Raw genomic sequence first — 20,068 nt, forward strand, 5'->3', positions numbered from 1 at the left:
CATCATCACATTAACATTTAGTGACACACCTAGTGTGACGTTCGTCGTGACATCAACTTTTACGTCACAAAATACAAATAGTGACGTAAATGTAAATTTCAATGTCAATATTTTAGAAACCGCAAATAAACAAATTTGTTGAAGTGTAAAACAAGGAAGAGAATGTGTTAGATGATGCAGAAGAACAATAAAAAGGTAAAACAAAAGAACTATTGCAATAAGAGTCAAAGAAAAGTTTGGAAAAACTAATCACGAAAAAACCCTGATTGGCTAAATCTACTTGAGAAACGTCTTTGATGAGGTTGCCGATCTCCAACAATTCTAAACTATTTTGTAGATGTTATCCAATGAGTGTAGGTTAGATCTGGATAATTTCATAACCAAATTATTTCTAGAAAATTTTCAACAAAAACCATCGCTCAAATCTATCTCTCAATCTTGAACGATGGATCAGAGGGTCAAATGAAGTTCGATTGATCTGAAATTTGAATTCAATATTTCTCTTATGATGAGGAAAGCACCTGTAAAAAATCATTTACAAATTCCTTCGTTTGTATTATCTGGTTTTTTTATTTTGTTTCTCTTTTTTGTGCATTTTTCTTTTCTTTTTTGATTTTTTGATTTGTTTCTTTACTTTTTTATGAAAAACAGAAAACTAACATAATTAATTGAAACTAAACTAAAAAAAAATTAAAAATAACCTGAAAATGATGAACTTGTCTCAATTAGCTCCGTTGGGGTACCTTGGCGTTGTATGCTTGCAAGAACAATAAAACTTGTTTGATTCTCTCCAAGAATCATTACAAATCTGATACCAATTGATAGAGAATTTGAAGCGGAAGATCATCGTTTCTTTTCATTGATGAATCAAACCTAGAAAGCTCTAGATTGGATTAAAGAATGAGAGGATGAATGAATGATGTGGGCGGTAACAAGGTAATTGGATTAGGGTTTTTATTTATTGAGATTAAGAAAAGAAGAATTTGTTAAGACAATTCTATTAAAATAAGGACAAAAAGGAAAGAAGAATCATTGTATTTTATCTTTATTTTTATTTTCTAATTGCCGGAGGTCTTCCACGAAAGCTGCTCTCAACCTGGCGTTGGGGGTAGCCTACTACCCTACTTCCCCCTTACCCCATTGCATATGGGAATAGGGTTTTGTTGTTTTTGTTGTTCCCTTATAATGGGCGGCAAGGGTTGCTGTGAATGGATTTGGATGGATAAATACTCATTGGAACGATGACGAGATAAGGATTGCAACGAAGAAGACGGAACATAATTTTGACGGTTGTATCTTCATAAAAAGAGATTTAAAAATTTACCCCTAGTAGGTATGCGCTTAGCGCAAATCTTAGGGTTTTGGGAATGATGTTGGCGTGATGATAGAGGAAGAAAATGATGGCTTATGGAGATGGAATATAGATGCATATGCCTTACCAAACCCTCCTAGTCGCAATGAAAATGTAAACTTGGCAATACGACTCTAATCAGCCCTTCTAATCGCAATGAAAAGGTAAACTCGACAATATGACTCTAACCAGCCCTTCTAATCGCAATGAAAAGGTAAACTCGGCAATACGACTCTAACCAGCCCTTCTAATCGCAATGAAAAGGCGAACCAGACTGTGAATATCTCTCTCTAAAGAACTTGGAAGAACTTAAAGGAAATAATGCTTCAAAGGCACAAGACAATCAACTTTTGCAAAAATGTACTCATGTTGTATTATTATTGAAAGAAAAGATAGTTAAGTTTCCCTCCTTAAATTAATCTGTCTCTATGTGGGCTTGGATTCCTTTGTTGATGAAAGCAAGCCTATACTGGAGTCTGATGTTTTTCTTTTAAGAGTTTGGCCCAGCTTCTTGTAAATGGGACATGTGGAAGTTAGCCCATCATCTTTGGAAAAGTGGCGTGTGCTGCATTATCACGTTCTCATTCATACTTTTCTGCGTTCATTTTTCTGGTCATCTAAAAATCCTCATTTCATGCAAATTGGAAATCAAAAGGATTCAATTTTAATATCAATGAACTTCGCACATAGAAGCAAGAATAAGAGAATGGTATTTCCCCTTTATCATTGATAAGTAAGGCATTGCATTAATAATAATAAAGACGAATCTCATATAAACCTACATGCTCACAAACTGTAAAAAAAAAATTAGGCTATTCATTTCCAAATCTTAATAGCCTCATCTCTACTGGTTGATATCTATCGTAACCGGTTTTTGTCCGGGCACGAATTTTACTTGGCGGGGATAAAAATAATTTTGATTTTAAAAAAAATGTTTTTAGGAGTCGCCATTGACCTTTTGGGGTTAGGTAGGTCAAATACCTAAAAAAATCTTTTAAAATAGTTTTGAATAAAACATAATTTAAAAGATAAAATTGGTCTGCGTATAACCAAAAATTTTAGTAAAACAGGATTCGTGGTCGATTACGTTTGGGGAAGGATTAGTACCCCCACAACGCCCAAAATTGGTACTTATTAATTATAAATTGTCTCTATTATTAGATATTTAAAAATTCAAAAATATGGTTAATTTATAATCTTATTATTTCAAATTTATAATTTTAAGAAAAATAATTTTTATAAAGTAAAAATGAATATTTGTAGGGTTTTATAAATAAAATATTTATTTATTTATAAATATCAGAAAAGGGCATCTAGTTGTTTTAAGACTGCTCTTTTCTTTAATATTAATAAATAAATATTAATAAGAATATAATAATTTTTTTCTAAACATATGATTAACTAAGAGTGAATTAAATATAATATTTTATTAAAAAAATCAAAAAGGACATCTAATTACATTAAGACTGTCAATTTCTTAATATTTAAAATAAACAAATATTATTATTTAATCAAATATATATACGACTAAAATAAAATAATAATAATTAAAGTACTAATTTAAACATATTGAAATTAAAAAGATAATGATAAAATTAAATAAAATAAAACAATGATAAAAAATTAAAACTATATGATTAAATTAAAAATAATAAAATCTAGATATTATTAGTGTAAATTAACTATAGATAATAATTCACATTAAAATATAATTTATCAAAAAAATATTGTCATACTTATAATAGTAACAAATGTTCATATTTCTTTTTTATTACAACCGGTTACAAGAAAATTTTGATTTTTAATATTAAATTTTACATAGAGATTCTTCACAATGATTGATGCCATTGATTAAGGAGAAAGACTAAAAAACAATTTATTATATTATTTTACATTAGGTAGAAGGAAATTATGGTCATAAGAGACCAGTAAACGTCTTTATCCTAATGTAATTTTAAATTATTATTAAATATATGTATATTTAATGTAATTTAATAATAATTAATAATTCAAGATCAAAATAAAATATATTAATAATTAAAAGGACTAAATATGGTATTTTACCTTATTATTAATATAGTGACTAAATTAAAATTATATTAAATTCTAATATCAAATTAAAATATCCGGGATTAATATATTAATTATTAAAATTAAAGGTCTAAATCTATTATTTTTCCTAAAATATTTATATTTCATCAATATGACCAAATTATAATTTAATTAAAATTAAGAGTCTAAATTAAAAGGTTCGAGACTTGATTAAAGTGACTAAAATGTAATGTTACAAAGTTACAAGGGTAGCGGAAAGGGTTTTATCATGTGTGAAATTGCACAATCATCCCTCATAAAAACGGTGTCGTTTTGATGAGGGTATTAATACCCTTTAACCGGCCTAAGAGGGCCATTTGTTTCATTTTCTGCCTTCTCTCTAAATTCTCCAACCGGAGGAAGGCCGGCTGCCACATTCCGGCGCCGATCACCGCCGCCGGCCACTGTCTCCGGTGGCTGAAGATTACCAAACTACACCAAATTAAGGATTTCAACTCCTAAAGGCCAAATTCGGCCTCCTTTTGCCCTAAATACCCTTAGATCGACCTAGATCTAAGGTTTTTTTTACCTTTGACTTTCAGCTTTCTGACGGCGCGAGGAGGCTCTGATGACTGCAGTTTTCTCGGTAAGTTTCTCTCTTATCTTTTCTTTCGATATTTGGTTATTGGGTGGTTGTTGTCTGTTTCCCCTTTTTCTGCTGTGTTGGGTATGGTTCTCCTTTGTTCCTCCATCCTCCTCTGTGTTTGTCTCTCTGCTCCTTTTCTTCTCTGTAGGAGATGGCCATTTATAGGCCTCGCCGGTGTCTTCTTCGGACCGGTTAAAGGAATGGCCCTCTGTGAGTCACCGAACTATGGTGGTGACTCACCATAGGGTAGCAACATGGACAAGGCAGCTGGCTTCTGGAGGCTTCAGCGTGGCAGCAGGGCGTTAGATCACCTGGCAGTGCTGGAAGCTGCTGCAACTGATGCGTGGAGGGGCTGCTCGCTGGAAGCTGTTGGAAATGATGCGTGGAGGGGCTGCTGGATGGAGGGGGCTGCTCGGGTAAAAATTTAGTGTCTACAGCTGACCCTCTTTGCTCATTCTTATGTTAACAAGAATAGGGCAAAGACGAAAAGATAATAAATTTTTGTTCATTTGACTTCTCTTAATTAAAATGGAAATGTTGAACAAGTTCTTCTTTGTTTGGATTAGTTCTTCTCATTATGAACTCTTCCATTCTTCCAATGGGGATGATAATTTATCTTCTTCTATGATGTAATTGAGCAAAAAGTTGAACAAATTCTTCTCATTATGAACTTCTTCTTCTTTTTCATATGAGTTCTTCTCATTATGAACTTTCTCTGGCAACGCTGATCCATCAGGTGATGAATTTGAGCAAAAGGTTGAACAAGTTTTTCTCATTATGAACTTCTTCTTCATTCTTCAGATGAGTTCTTCTCATTATGAACTTCCTCTGAAAATATTGATCCTCAAATGAGGTTCTACTTTCATTCAATTTCATAGGAGATGAATCAATGCAAGGTTGAACAAGTTCTTCTCATTATGAATTTTCTTTTCCTCTTCAGATAATTTCTTCTCATTATGAACTTTCTCTGGAAAAGTTGGTGTTGATCTATCTCCTTTTGTGATAGAGTTATGCAAAAGGTTAAACAAGCTCTTCTCATTATGAACTTCTTCTTCTTCTTCAGATAAATTCTTCTCATTATGAACTTTCTCTGGTAACGTTGATCCATCGGGTGATTAATTTGAGCAAAAGGTTGAACAAGTTCTTCTCATTATGAACTTCTTCTTCCTTCTTCAGATGAGTTCTTCTCATTATGAACACTTCTGGAAATATTGATCCTCAAATGAGGTTCTTCTTTCATTCAATTCCATAGGAGATGAATCAATGCAAGGTTGAACAAGTTCTTCTCATTATGAACTTTCTTTTCCTCTTCAGATAAGTTCTTCTCATTATGAACTTTCTCTAGAAAAGTTGGTGTTGATTTATCTCCTTCTGTGATAGAGTTATGCAAAAGGTTGAACAAGCTCTTCTCATTATGAACTTTTTCTTCTTCTTCAGATAAATCCTTCTCATTATGAACTTTCTCTGGCAACGCTGATCCATCGGGTGATGAATTTGAGCAAAAGGTTGAACAAGTTCTTCTCATTATGAACTTCTTCTTCCTTCTTCAGATGAGTTCTTCTCATTATGAACACTTCTGGAAATGTTGATCCATCAAGTGATGGATTTGAGCAAAAGGTTGAACAAGTTCTTCTCATTATAAACTTCCTCTTTCTTCTTCAAATGAGTTCTTCTCATTATGAACTCTTCCGGAAATGTTGATCCATTGAATGATGGATTCAAATCTTTGCTAAAAATCTTTGAAATTCCTGTCGTTGGATCCACTAGTATCTTTTTGTTAAAATTTCTGCTTCCCTTATGTGGAAAGAAGTCTTCATCATATCTCATTTCAAACCTTGGGGTTGAAAAAGACAAACTTCATCTTGGATCAATAATTGGAAACCATATGATCACAAAATTGGTTCAACACCATAATTACTGGTTTGTAAAACATTTGCCAACACATTCATCATCTCATGTGGTTTCTGCTTGGATTGATGTTCAGGGAAACTCTTTGCACAGTGTCCAAAGCTTTTATATGATGTCACCAGACCACTTGAGAACAAAATTTAGTGGGAATACAAATGAGATGCTGGCGTGTTTCATGACCAAAAAGTTGGTCAAATTCACAAGATGTGTCAGTGTCGAATTGAATAAGAGACACGGAATGATCTTGATATTATCTCGGACAAGGGAAAAATGTGATATCGATCACGATTTCTTCTATGATGAGCGTTGTATGAAGTAAAACCATATCAACTATATGAGCCATGTACAAAATGATATCCATGGAATTCTTGCCGCTGGGGATGAAACGCACATGATAAAACTAAATGGATGAAAACTCAGTTCAGCCTAAATGACAATGATAACCCCAGTAACAACGGGAAAGAGCAATATAAGTAAGTCGAGCCTCTTTATTCAATGTCATCAAAAACTGATGTGAAAAACAGCTTCGTAACCCCAACAATATGGTTGAAACTAACTGCCAGGAATCTCAAATAAATATTTTCAATTGTCATCGACACAGAGAATGCAAAATTGAAAGCTGAGATTTTGAAGAACTGAACCCCGGATCGAATGGTCTACCTGGGGATCATCTTTATTCATGCAACCATGGTGTATCTTAATAAAGAACACACTGCCATGTGACACATGGTTAAGAAGATTGGGTATTTGAAACCATACTTGCTGAGTATATATTTGTTCAACAACAGGACCCTAATGCAACTGCATGATGAACGAAGCAATTATGTATAGTCAGCTCGACTGTTACTGTTTCACCATTTTCATTCTTCATATCTTTATGTCTCATTGGAAATATTTTTTTCAAGTCAATGATCTTGACACAGGATGATATGGGCCTTCAGCATGCCCCAACAATTGTTGATACGAACGTTCAAAATACATCAACATTCATGATTCTGATTGAAATAGGCTTTCAGCATGCCCCAACAATTGCTGATACGAACGTTCAAAATACATCAACATTCTTCATTCTGATTAAAAGGGCTTTCATCATGCCCAATCATTTTGCTGATATAAACACTCAGGATACATCAACATTCCTCATTCTGATTGAAAAGGGTTTTCAGCATGCCCCAGCATTTTGCTGATGTAAACATTCAGGATACATCAATAGTCTTGATTCTGATTGAAAAGGGTTTTCAGCATGCCCCAGCATTTTGCTGATATAAACATTCAGGATACATCAACATTCCTGATTCTGATTGAAAAGGGTTTTCAGTATGCCCCAGCATTTTGCTGATATAAACATTCAGGATACATCAATATTCTTGATTCTGATTGAAAAGGGTTTTCAGCATGCCCCAAATTTGCTTCTTGTTAATCTGAGCCTTCAAAATGCCCCACATGGATCTGTCTGAAGGAACCTTTAAAATGCCCCAACATTTGCTGATACAGATGTTAAAAGTGTGCTCAACATTACTTCTTGTTGAGATGAGCCTTCAAAAATGCCCAAATATTCATACTGACTGTGAGCCTTCAAAATGCCCCAATATTTTATTTCTGGTTGAAATAGGCCCTCAAGATGTCCCTCTAGATCTGTCTGAATTGGGCTTTCGAGATGCCTCAATATTCTGCTTCTGATTCACTCTCAATGTATGTTTGACTGGAATATCATGATCCTTATGAGGTCCAATTTTGACAATGCACTGTTATGGGTACTTGTGGCTTTATTCGTGCCCCAAATCTGTTTATCTTGAATACTCTCATTCTAGTGTCACTGAACAGTACTGTTGTCAAGTAACTGGAGGAATTCTCTTCATGTTGTCACAAACTTAAGAAGTACTCAATCATTCTGACAGAAACGTCTAAGATTTATGTCTTCTGAATGAGGTGACTGTTTTATGGATCTGGAGGGATTTAGTCAGACAGAGCGGTATAAATCGCTTGGTAATCCATTCCAGGCTTACACAGTGGCTTATCATCTTTCAGTGAAGGCTATCTCTGAAATATACTTTTCTGTGGGAGAGAAACCAATTTACGCGAACAGTAATCTGATGCAATGGCAAGAATACATATACAGTGGTACAGGCTCATAAAAAATCCGCACTCATGCAACATGTTGATTCTGATTACAACTCATCTGATTATGAAGCGATCTTTCATGATGATTTCACAGATATTGATAGTTCTTCTGATATCGAGGAAATCATGAATTATGATTCTGATGAGGAGAATAAACTGTTATACTTGACAAAAATGGGTTACTCAGAGGCTAAGGCTTCAATAACCATGGAGATATGTGGTCTGAATTCATCAATTGTAGAGTTGACAGATTTTATATGTGCTTCTCAAATATCAAAGGCTGCTGACGCACTTCTTCAGAAACATATCAGATAACTCAAAGAACATTTCCACTAGATGCTATTGGGCCTCCTTATTTCTACTAAGAGAACGTGACACTTGCTCCAATTGGTGCTTAGACTGAAATGTCACAGTACTGATTTAGAGCTAGAATTTGTAGATTCGAAATATTTTCATGCTGCTACACGGAAAAAGGCTATATTCATAATCTACCAATTGAGAACAGATTTCTTCTTATTTTGCTTCCTCCATGCGCCATACATGATGCTTTTCCATTGACTAAACATGGTGGCCTTCCTGGGCTTCAAGAACAAAGTTGAACTGTTTACAAACATGTACAGGAAGTGCCAAATTGGCAGAAATGATCCTTAAGGCTCTTGAAGCTTATGACGATGAGTCATCTTTGAGTGTCCAAAATTATGTTCTATATGAGTGCCAAAAATGGAATCCGGTATGAATTGGAAGGCATAAAGTTGTTCCGCTTAAATCGGATGAGGTAGAAATGTTTCTAGGTTTCCCTAAAAACCATACACGAGGAGTACAATCTGCTAGAGACATGTTCCCTGGTAGTATCAATGTCCTGTCTCTTTTCTCTATGATCAGTGATACAGAGGTTGTGTTCTACTTTCTTGGCATACATTTGAAAACATATGTGCAAGAACATAGTGATCAGTTGGAGCAATTGATGAGTAGATTTGGCGAATTCAACCTTGTCGTCGATGGCATCCATTGTAACGACCTTACAGGAAGAAATAAACCTCATTGAGATGAACTATAATATTTTTATTGGTGCCTTTTCTTGCAATGCGTGCTACAACGACTGTCTTTTTTGTTGCTTCAAAATATGCACTGCAATATCTCACTCTTCCTGAACCATGGAAATGTTTGGTTCATAGTAAAACTGGTTATCTCATCTTTTGGAATCAGGTAACCAATGTTACCCAATATGAAAGGCATACAAATGTAGAATTTGTTCCAATGTCTTATTCTGTGCCATATGTTCTCAATTTCAAGTTCAGCAATCTTTTGAAAGACATAATGGATATAATCTTGTCAAGGAAATTGATCAGCATGGAAAAGACAGCAATGATGTATCAAGACTTGAGCCATCATCACAGTATAACCAGAGTGCAGGTAGTGACTTGTTCATTCCCATAATACATCTTACTGGGACTTTTATCTCTGTGATGTAATCTGCCAGAAACATGGATTGATGGCTGGGGAAAATAATTTGTCTGGTGATTCTTACCGCCCTCAGCATGAAATAAGCGATAATCTTTCCTGATGGATTGCTAATGATATCACCGGAGAGCGCCACAAGTTCAATTCTCTAGACTTTCTGGCTTCTTGAACAACTTGCTTTCAAGAAAGTGAAATACTTCATCATTCTGGCCTCATTTATTCTTTTTCTACAATTGAGGTAGAATAGGCATCAACTTGCTTCAATGACCTTCCTCATTTGAGACTGTCCTGTTTGAAAATGTTTTTTCTCCTTTCTTTATTGAAGAATGAAAGAATTTTGCAAAGTAATGCCCTTCTCAGGTTCACAATAGAATTAAATCATAAACAATGAGTTTAATGAATATCAAATAAATCAACTACACTTTTAAATCATTCAAAAATCATAGTCATATGACAAGTGTCAAAATTATTACCTGATTTGAGGTGTAGGTTGATTTTGGTAAAGTAGGTTCTTTCAAGTTAGTTTAATATATTGCTTTGGGCTTCCACTAACTTGAAGAAATGGTTGTTATGCCCATCTATGTAGAAATACTTCTTGTTTCCAGACTTTCAGGGACGTCTTTGGGATGTGCGGTGCTTTATCAAGAGCTTAAGATCATCTCTTATGTCGTTGTTGCACCATTCCATATTCAAGCCTCCTTTTCAGGTTTTCAACTCAAATCCTCCTTTGGTTCCAAGATGTTATTTACAAATTTACATCTTGAACCTCTTTTTATCATTTTTTATATCATGCATTAAAGATTTTAAAAAAACAATTTTGTAAATAACAATCAATCCTGAGAGGCGGAATGGAATCTGAAGATAGTCCATTTCACATAGAAATCCATGTATGATTAGCATGGACTTTTCAGGTACGTAACGTAGGCCAGGGCTTATGTTTACGAAAGAAAGGGATAAAAAGGCCCAAACAAGTGTTTAAGGGTAATTAAACCAAGGATCAATTTTGATGCCTTTAATCTTGCCTTGCTTGACTTGGATTTGCTTTGATGGGGGGTTTTCCATAAGATTTATTCATCTCTAGCATTTCTTGTGATTCTTGTTGAAATATGAATCTTTGAACTTATTGTACTTGATCAACCTTGTAGCTTTGGGCTCAATTATTCACCCATCGTGATTCAATTTTTTCCTTTTTTCCTTTTTTCCTTTTTCCTTTTTCCCTTTTTTTTGAATGAGTATATGACTCAATTGCTTTGAGAACCTCATTTTCCTCTTGTATTTTGAAAATTCTTTCGTTATTCTTGAATGGATTGGTCTTAAAACACTTTTCATTTGATCTAACTTGTATTTCAAAACTCTCTTCATTTCATGAAGATTTGCCTTCGTAATAAAGATGGATTAACTATCTTCACTTTGCCTCCCCAATGTGGAGGGTAATCCTTGGTTAGGGTTGAATTAGAAAAAATATTATAGGCTCAAAAGGGGACAACAAGGGATATATATATACATATATTTAAAAGGATAAATGAAACAATGCCTTTCGTCATCTCATACACAGAAGCCTTTGTAAAAAAAATGTATCCCCAGGGGGATGAATATTCAAGATTAATCTTTATTTATATGAAAACAATGTAATTAATGCATGATATATATTTATTTCAATCAATCCTTTTTTTTTTCTTCTTTGAGTATGCCCCAATCACTCGAAATTATATTCGATACGTTGATCCATGATGCCTCATCTCGTCTCTTCTTGCAGGAAGATTCACAAATAATTTGAAAGTTTGGTTCTCTTGAGGTCTTTTGGTTTATGATGGTTTTGTATTTGGAATGACAAGTGTGACTTTGGAAGTCATGTATATGGTGGAAGGTAATATCATCAATCAACTCTACCCGAGAAGGTAAACATCTGGAGTTGGTGTCTTAAAAAGAGGTAGAGATATTTCTTCAGAATCTCAGATAATTGTAGTGTCAGTATTTGGTTTTGGTAAGGATCGGGTAATTGGCATTGGATGGGATATGGAAGATATAATTTTACCACTTGCCAAAGATCTATAATTCTTGAAAAATTAAAAGAATATTTAATCTACTTGATACTCAAGAATTTCAAGATTAAAATTTAATTCTTTGTTCATAACCATAAAAGAAACACAAGTTTATTTATTGCACACAAGGCAGAGAAAGGAACAAAAAACATGTTCAAACAAGATGCTAAAAATAGAAAGGTACTATAGTGGTAGATAACAACTTCCACTCGTTTAGTTAGCTTGCATCTATTATTCCTTGAATGTTGGGTGTGTACTTGGCCCAGGATTTTTATCTTTATTTGCCCCCCATTCCTTGATCGTTTCTTGTGTCAAGACTCCCTTGTCAATGAGCATCTCTATTTCCTTTAACAGTGACCAACAATTCCCTGTTGAATGTCCAGATACTCCCAAGTGAAAATTACAGAAGCCATTTTGATCGTAGCAATGGGCATAAGGCTTTGGTGACACCTTCACCAATCTTGGTGTAATGTATTGACCTTTAACCAAATGAGGGTACAGGTCTGAGATAGATTCTTGAAACACCTTCAGAGTTTTTCTTGCTTGCGAGGCTATCACTTTCTTTGATCATTCTGAACGACTGAATGCTCTCATGTTATCGAGGGGGTTCTGGACGCTCATTTCAGCTATAACTAGGGTAGTATTAACCAGACTCCTTAAGTTGCCCCTTGCTTTATTGGTTTTCGAAAAATCTGATATAGGTATATGAGGTGTCTTCTGGGTCATATCTGCCTCATTCTTTTTTAGACCTATAGGCCAATCTCGAATTACCTCCATGGGAGTATTTTTCCATTTTCTTGCGCCCAATATTCTTCGCAGGATTTGGTTACATTAGTTTCTGTTGCAACAACGGTTTCTGAACATTGAACCTTAACCCCTTCTTTTTTCTTGCATTTTTGAATTGCTTGCTCTAAGGGATCTTGGAAATTTCCCTCAAGGTTACCAGGAACCTTAGCTGAACAATTTGAAATTCCAGTCTGATTTATCCAAGGATCCTCCTTATAGGTCCAATTCTCATTTGGAGGCCACTGTGGTGGAACAAGTCGTGGAGTAGTTAATTTGGCGGAGAGCATTTTTGAATGCAGTTTTTCAATTGAACAATGGAAGAGAGAAAATTGAAAACCCTGCACATTCTTTTTCTTCTTAACAATTTTACAGGGTTTGGCACCATGTTTAACTGAATAAGACCTCATTATATTAACCTTAGCTTCTTTCTCGACTTCAGTATCGTCAGATCTGCTTATTTTACCATTCTTGATAGCTATTTTGATCATTTCTCCAATCATGACTATGTCAGAGAAATTATTAGGGGCAGCCCCTATCATGTGATTAATATAGGGAAATTTTAATGTACTGATGAACAAAGTAGTGAACTCCCTTCCAGTCAATGGTGAATACACTTGAAAAGCGACGCCACTCAATCGTTGTGAATACTGTCGAAAACTTTCATTGCATTTCATATTCATGTTTTGCAACATTGTTTGATCAGGGGTCATATCATCCATGTGCTTGTATTGACCCAAAAAGGCTTGAGCTAAGTCCCTCCAAGAACATATTTGAGTATGTTTTAGCTGATTATACCATTTGGATGCAGACCCAGATAAACTGTCTTGGAAACAGTGGATCAACAATTTTTCATTCTCTACATAGCCAGTTATACGACGACAGTACATAATGATATGATATTCAAGGCATGTGGTCCCATTATACTTCTCAAAATATGGAATTTTAAAATTTGGTGGGAGAACTAAGTCGGGGACCAAGTTCAATTCTTTGGCGTCAATCTCATAAAATGATTCAACCGTCTCTCTAGAAGTAGTACAAAATTCATTTGACTTAAACCCAGAAACAGTAAGATAGTCAGTGGGGAACGAAACTCCAGCTTGATATTGTGAGTTCTTAACAGTGAAATGAACTGGTGATTGGATTTCCTGACGTACAGAGGTATGCTCAGGAATGTGAACAGGTGTAATACCCAAAGGATTTGTGGAGTTTTCAACAAGACTCTTTTTAGCAGTCAAATGCTTCTCAATCATTTCTTTCATATTGTTCAGTAGATCGATCTGAGAATTAGCTTCGATTTGTGCCAACTTGCTCCTCAATTTTTCTTGTGTCTCTTTTTGCTCTATCTCTAATTTGGATAGCCTATCTTCAGTTTCTTTAGAAATTTTTCTTGTGTCGTGCTGAGCGTTCTTGCTTCAAGGAAAAATCAAGATCACTTCATTTGAAATCCTTATTTTAATGAATGAATGTTTTAATGTATTATGACATAAAAAATGCAAAGATGCCAAATGCAAATGTAAATATGTGAATGTAATAATAAGAATACAAATTGTGCAATACAAAATCAAACAAAAAAATACAAATGCAAAGATGCCAAATGTAAATATGCAAATGTAAAAATGTAAATGTAAATTATTTAAAATACCAGAATAGGACATCCAGTTATATTAAGACTGCCCTTTTCTTTGATATTGAAAATAAATAAACATTATTATTTAATTAAATATGTTTTAATGCATGATGTAAGTTTAAAAATGTAAATGTAAATACAAACGTAAAAATGTACAAATGCAAAATACAAATGCATGTATGAAAAGGTGTTACTCAATAGTGATCATCTTAGAACAGATTTCATTGAACATAAAAGTTTCCGTGCATCAAACAAAACTTTACATATATGGGACATCTTTCAGTCCTAACTTCAACAAAACTTTACATATAGGGGATAACTTTCCCTCCTAACTTCTCTAAAGCCAAGTTAGTTTCCATTCATGATCAACAGTTGAATTATCAGTATGTTTCAATTCTTTGTAAAGTTAGGTTGGTTTATCCGCTTATGGGTCATATTGTTTGTCTGGACTGTAGCTTCTTCTGTGACATTTTTTTTCTTCATCTTCTGTGTCACTTCTCGGAGTTGCTCATTTTCCCTTGTAAGAGAACATTTTTGTCCAAGAAGTTCTTGAACAAGATTTTCATATAAGTTGCAGTTCTTTTTCAGCTTGGTGACCCCTGTTATCCACTCTTCTGGGGTACTTCCTAGGCCAGCATTTTGAAAGGCTTGACTGATCTTCTGAAAATATTCATGCATGGTTTCATTTCTTTGCTCAATTTCTTGTTTTGGTCGTTCAAGTCCTTCAAATAGCATGCTTGAGCTTCATAAAAACCTCCTCCACTCTGAATGCCCTAACTGATGCTCTTACCATAGTCTGCTTTTGGTATCAATCTGGCAGAATCTTTGTGGAGTACTTTTTGTATTAATATAACAGGATCTCTGTGTGCATTGTTCATTTCTATCTTCAGAGTTTCTTCAGGATGCCTTTCCTTGGTCGCATCATATTTTGTTTGATCATAAAACTTTTTATCCATTTACGATTTCTTTTCAATTTGATGAACAGTCTTTCAAGTCAACACCTTTTGGTTATGCCATGATCATGCAATGCAGACAAAAGAATATAAACAAAAATGGAAAAATAAAAAAATAATAGTTAGTACCAACTGATGGAAAGAAAAATTATATATATAAAGGTATAACTCCTAGCCTCATGCTTTCTAGTTCCATGCTTTGTTTGAAAAAATTAACCTAACTGCATGATTTCTAGTTCGCAGGCATTTATTCAGAAAAAAATAATGAATAAATTAAAAGCTAGAACTTATTTCTCCTTTGTGTACACCTACGGACAGAGGTTCAATACTGTCTTAGATCAGGTGAAGTGCTAGGGTTTATTATATGCAGGGTTTCAATTCTAGGAGTAAAGGTACCCGAATTGTCCTTGTTAGTGCCCCCTTTGGCTGCTAACCCTCTATCCTAGTCCATCACAGACTAAAGTGGATCGAGTTCAATTCGAGGGGATACACTTCTCTATGCCTGACACGGAGAATAAATTCTCACGAAGATATAGAGCATATGAACCCCGAAAGCTACTTGCTAGGTCTGACACGGAGAATAAATTCTCACGAAGACGTCGCTTTCACTCCCACTTAAAAGGGACAAATCTCAGTTATAGAGATTATGTTTATGCAATGCATGTGTTGTGTGTGAGGATAAATGTTCAAACATCTGACAGATAAATAATGAAATAAAATACTTGAAAAATAAAATGAAACATTAATAAAATAATATACATATAAATATTATGAAAATAATAAGTATATATAAAAATTTTGAAAAGAAAGAATTAAAAATTAAATATATGAATTTTTAATTTTTAATTAATAGAGACAATTTATAATTGATTTTAAAGTTTGACCAATTTCCCCAGCGGAGTCGCCAAGCTATCGTAACCGATTTTTGTCCGGGCAAAAATTTTACTTGGCGGGGATAAAAATAATTTTGATTTAAAAAAATGTTTTTAGGAGTCGCCATTGACCTTTTGGGGTTAGGTAGGTTAAATACCTAAAAAATCTTTTAAAATAGTTTTGAATAAAACATAATTTAAAAGATAAAATTGGTTTGCGTATAACCAAAAATTTTAGTAAAACAGGATTCGTGGTCGATTACGTTTGGGGAAGGATTAGCACCCCCACAACGCCCAAAATTGGTACTTATTAATTATAAATTGTCTCTATTATTAGATATTTAAAAATTCAAAAATATGGTTAATTTATAATCTTATTATTTCAAATTTATAATTTTAAGAAAAATAATTTTTAAAAAGTAAAAATGTATATTTTTAGGGTTTTATAAATAAAATATTTATTTATTTAGAAATATCAGAAAATGGCATCTAGTTGCTTTAAGACTGCTCCTTTCTTTAATATTAATAAATAAATATTAATAAGAATATAATAATTTTTTCTAAACATATGATTAACTAAGAGTGAATTAAATATAATATTTTATTAAAAAATATCAAAAAGGACATCTAATTGCATTAAGACTGTCAATTTCTTAATATTTAAAATAAACAAATATTATTATTTAATCAAATATATATATGACTAAAATAAAATAATAATAATTAAAGTACTAATTTAAACATATTGAAATTAAAAAGTTAATGATAAAATTAAATAAAATAAAACAGTGATAAAAAATTAAAACTATATGATTAAATTAAAAATAATAAAATCTAGATATTATTAGTGTAAATTAACTATAGATAATAATTCACATTAAAATATAATTTATCAAAAAAAATATTGTCATACTTGTAATAGTAACAAATGTTCATATTTCTTTTTTATTACAACCGGTTACAAGAAAATTTTGATTTTTAATATTAAATTTTATATAGAGATTATTCACAATGATTGATGCCATTGATTAAGGAGAAAGACTAAAAAACAATTTATTATATTATTTTACATTAGGTAGAAGGAAATTATGGTCATAATAGACCAGTAAACGTCTTTATCCTAATGTAATTTTAAATTATTATTAAATATATGTATATTTAATGTAATTTAATAATAATTAATAATTCAAGATCAAAATAAAATATATTAATAATTAAAAGGACTAAATATGGTATTTTACCTTATTATTAATATAGTGACTAAATTAAAATTATATTAAATTCGAATATCAAATTAAAATAACCGGGATTAATATATTAATTATTAAAATTAAAGGTCTAAATATGTTATTTTCCTAAAATATTTATATTTCATGAATATGACCAAATTATAATTTAATTTAAAATTAAGAGTCTAAATTAAAAGGTTCGAGACTTGATTAAAGTGACTAAAATGTAATGTTACAAAGTTACAAGGGTAGCGGAAAGGGTTTTATCATGTGTGAAATTGCACAATCATCTCTCATCAAAACGGTGTCGTTTTGATGAGGGTATTAATACCCTTTAACTGGCCTAAGAGGGCCATTTGTTTCATTTTCTGGCTTGGCTTCTCTCTTTTAGAGAGAGAAGCTCTGCCTTCTCTCTAAATTCTCCAACCAGAGGAAGGCCGGCTGCCACATTCCGGCGCCGATCACCGCCGCCGGTCACCGTCTCCGGTGGCCGAAGATTACCAAACTACACCAAATTAAGGATTTCAACTCCTAAAGGCCAAATCCGGCCTCCTTTTACCCTAAATCCCCTTAGATCGACCTAGATCTAAGGTTTTTTTACCTTTGATTTTTGGCTTTCCGACGGTGCGAGGAGGCTCCGATGACTGCAGTTTCCTCGATAAGTTTCTCTCTTCTCTTTTCTTTCGATATTTGGCTGTTGGGTGGTTGCTGTCTGTTTCCCCTTTTTCTGCTGTGTTGGGTATGGTTCTCCTTTGTTCCTCCGTCCTCCTCTGTGTTTGTCTCTCTGCTCCTTTTCTTCTCTGCAGGAGATGGCCATTTATAGGCCTCGCCGGTGTCTTCTTCGGACCGGTTAAAGGAATGGCCCTCTGTGAGTCACCGAACTATGGTGGTGACTCACCATAGGGTAGCAACGTGGACAAGGCAGCTGGCTTCTGGAGGCTTCAGCATGGCAGCAGGGCGTTAGATCACCTGGCAGTGCTGAAAGCCGCTGCAACTGATGCGTGGAGGGGCTGCTCGCTGGAAGCTGCTGGAAATGATGCGTGGAGGGGCTGCTGGATGGAGGGGGCTGCTCGGGTAAAAATTTAGTGTCTACAATATCAAGAGTCTCTGTTTCAATTTCACAAAAGCCAAAGAGAGGACAGAATCCTGGTGGCATCCAGTAGAATCAGTAGTAACAACAGTAGGAACTGCTTTTGCTGTCAAATTTGCTGTTAGAGGTCGTCTCTTAGTCTCTTGTTTGAAAAAAAAAAGTAAGATTCAATAAAATTCAATAAAATTTGGGTACTTGTCTATATCATATAATTCACTCTTGAATAAACTCCATAATTGAAGAACAAAAAGATTTCAATCAGTAATATGTAATTATATAATTGAATGATATTTTATGTAAATTTATCGTTAGAAGATACCTGTACAACTTGTGCACCAAAACTTGATCTTGCTTCATAGAAATCAACATTTCCAGCTCACTTAAAATTTGGGCCACAGATACTGTGAATTCTATCAGGGCTGCAATGAAAACAATGAAAATAAAATTTCTATAAGATCACTGAACAGGGATAGAAAAGAAATTAGACAATAAACTACAATGATCCCTTAAAATCAGTTTACGTTGCACACAATCTCCTACAGACATAAATTCAAGTTTTGGCTGTGGCCAATAGTAACAATTAATTTATAATAAATCTAAATAGTGGGTTAATTACAATCAACTTATAAAAAACGTCAGCCTGTTTTTCATTTGATTAATTTATTCTTGAAAACACAAAGACATTTAAAGGAATCAATTCAATACATTCAAAACATTTTTTATAAAATAAACTATACCTGGACATGGGTAGCACCGTCGAAAATAAACAGAATTAAAAAATAGTAGCATCAAATCACAGAATGACAAAAAATATTCGAGAAGATAACATGCAAATGCACCACCAAGCTTGTCGAGCATCCAATGCCATGGAGCATTGAGCCTCTTCAAATGTTTCTTCAACCCTCTAGCCTGTAAAAACAAGGAAAATAGGAAAAGTTCAGTCAAAACAGCAGTGCTAGAGACTTTGAAACAAAATAACAAAGAAGAATAACTTTACTCAAATCAAACAAAACAGAAAACCTAGAAATTCAAACAAATAAATCATTAAATAACTTGTAATAAAACAAATATGATAGAACCTAATACCATTTAGAAACTACTATGGAACACATTGAAAAGGAGTATTACATCGAACACACTCGTTTAAGAAACTAAAGTTCCAATTTCTGCATACAAAGGAATATCATAGTCCTAAACGCCATACCTAGCTATTCAATTTAAACCAGTTGGTTTAAGTTTCAAAATTTGTGAGAATAAGGTTTGCACGGATCAGTAAGTTAGTGACTCAAAATCAACTTGCTTTCTATTGTCTTCATCAACGTTCTCATCAACCAAACAACAACAATAGGGGAGAAAAGGAAACAACTTTACTTTGTTTGACTCAGCCATTTTATTTTTGGAATCGTTCAAAAATTTTATTTTTGTATAACTTAAAAATCTGCCATTACTCCGACAACCATCGCCATCAAAGTAACAAACACGTTGAAATCTTAAAGAAAACCTTAAAGTTGAAACTATGAAAGCAAATAACAAGAAATGTGATTTGAAATCGTAAGTAAAGAATCAGAACAAAATGAAAATGGGTGAAATGAAATTCAAATGAAGGGGAGAAACTAACCATTTTGGTGGAACTATAAGCATCTGTTTTCGATGAGAGATTTTAGAATTGTTTATGAAGATGCCAGCAACGAGGGGAAATCAAAACCATAATTTCATTATTTACTGCGGTAATTCATGGTTTCATTTTTTTCTTTTTCGACTGTGACCGGTGATATTCAAAGAGACGAGAGAAAATTATGGATTAAGAATTTAATAGTGGAGACAAGGGTGAAGTGGGATAAATGATTGGATAATTGCGGCATTTGTTTTACCAAACGGTACTATATTGCTCCACAATTGTTGTGTTTAAAAACACCACTGTATATGGATATTATTTGACATTTGTTATAAA

At 33.6% G+C, this 20,068-nt stretch overlaps 1 long non-coding RNA gene across 1 annotated transcript; it reads right to left on the reverse strand.

Moving 5' to 3' along the window:
- Positions 1–1,394: 1,394 nt before the first annotated feature.
- Positions 1,395–19,815, reverse strand: LOC120171908. Its single transcript, XR_005520914.1, has 3 exons — positions 19,736–19,815; positions 18,923–19,026; positions 1,395–1,404 (listed from the first exon to the last, which is right to left on the reverse strand). It is a non-coding gene; the product is annotated as an uncharacterized LOC120171908 (long non-coding RNA).
- Positions 19,816–20,068: the final 253 nt, after the last annotated feature.

This window comes from Hibiscus syriacus, unplaced genomic scaffold, assembly GCF_006381635.1.
Source record: "Hibiscus syriacus cultivar Baekdansim isolate YM2019G1 unplaced genomic scaffold, ASM638163v2 tig00111837_pilon, whole genome shotgun sequence".
Classification (NCBI taxonomy): Eukaryota; Viridiplantae; Streptophyta; class Magnoliopsida; order Malvales; family Malvaceae; genus Hibiscus; species Hibiscus syriacus.